Below are 1538 nucleotides of genomic sequence, written 5' to 3'. Positions count from 1 at the left end.
TGTTTTTCATTCTATTTTTGCTTTTTCAATTGATTTTGTGACTTCCCATGATCATCAACCTACATAAAACATAAAATAACAAAGGAAAATAGATAAATATGACGTTGGGTTGCCTCCCAACAAGCGCTTCTTTAATGTCAGTAGCTTGACAGTGGGTCCTCATGGAGCCTCACAGATGCTCAGAGCAATGTTGGAACCTCCCAACACCAAACTTAGAGTTTGACTGTGGGGGCTCTGTTTGACTCTGTTTTGAGAGAAGCTCTTCATGCTTCCTCTTCATGGTGACAGAGGGATATCCTTGAGCCTTAAACACAAAGGATTCTTCATTCACTTGAATGATCAATTCTTCTCTGTCAACATCAATCACAGCCTTTGCTGTGGCTAGGAAGGGTCTGCCAAGGATGATGGATTCATCCATGCACTTTTCAGTCTCTAGGACTATGAAATCAGCAGGGATGTAATGGTCTTCAACTTTTACCAAAACATCCTCTACAAGTCTATAAGCTTGTTTTCTTGAATTGTCTGCCATCTCTAGTGAGATTCTTGCAGCTTGTACCTCAAAGATCCCTAGCTTCTCCATTACAGAGAGAGGCATGAGGTTTATACTTGACCCTAAGTCACACATAGCCTTCTTAAAGGTCATGGTGCCTATGGTACAAGGTATTGAAAACTTCCCAGGATCCTGTCTCTTTTGAGGTAATTTTTGCCCAGTCAAGTCATCCAGTTCTTTGGTGAGCAAAGGAGGTTCATTCTCCCAAGTCTCATTACCAAATAACTTGTCATTTAGCTTCATGATTACTCCAAGGTATTTAGCAACTTGCTCTTCAGTGACATATTCGTCCTCTTCAGAGGAAGAATACTCATCAGAGCTCATGAATGGCAGAAGTAAATTCAATGGAATCTCTATGGTCTCATTCTGAGCCTCAGATTCCCATGGTTCCTCATTAAGGAACTCATTGGAGGCCAGTGGACGTCCATTGAGGTCTTTCTCAGTGGCGCTCACTACCTCTTTCTCCTCTCCAAATTCGGCCATGTGGATGGCCTTGCACTCCCCTTTTGGATTCTCTTCTGTATTGCTTGGAAGAGTACTAGGAGGGAGTTTAGTAATTTTCTTACTCAGCTGTCCCACTTGTGCCTCCAAATTCCTAATGGATGACCTTATTTCAGTCATGAAACTTTGAGTAGTTTTGATTAGATCAGAGACCATGGTTGCTAAGTCAGAGTGGCTCTGCTTAGAATTCTCTATCTGTTGCTGAGAAAATGATGGAAAAGGCTTGCCATTGCTAAACCTGTTTCTTCCACCATTATTGTTGTTGAAACCTTGTTGAGGTCTCTGTTGATCCTTTCATGAGAGATTTGGATGATTTCTCCATGAAGGATTATAGGTGTTTCCATAGGGTTCTCCCATGTAATTCACCTCTTCCATTGAACGGTTCTCAGGATCATAAGCTTCTTCTTCAGATGAAGCGTCCTTAGTACTACCTGGTGCAGCTTGCATTCCAGACAGACTTTGAGAAATCATATTGACTTGCTGAGTC

Source organism: Arachis stenosperma, chromosome 1 (genome assembly GCF_014773155.1).
Source record: "Arachis stenosperma cultivar V10309 chromosome 1, arast.V10309.gnm1.PFL2, whole genome shotgun sequence".
Taxonomy (NCBI): Eukaryota; Viridiplantae; Streptophyta; class Magnoliopsida; order Fabales; family Fabaceae; genus Arachis; species Arachis stenosperma.
This window is presented reverse-complemented; position numbering follows the sequence as displayed.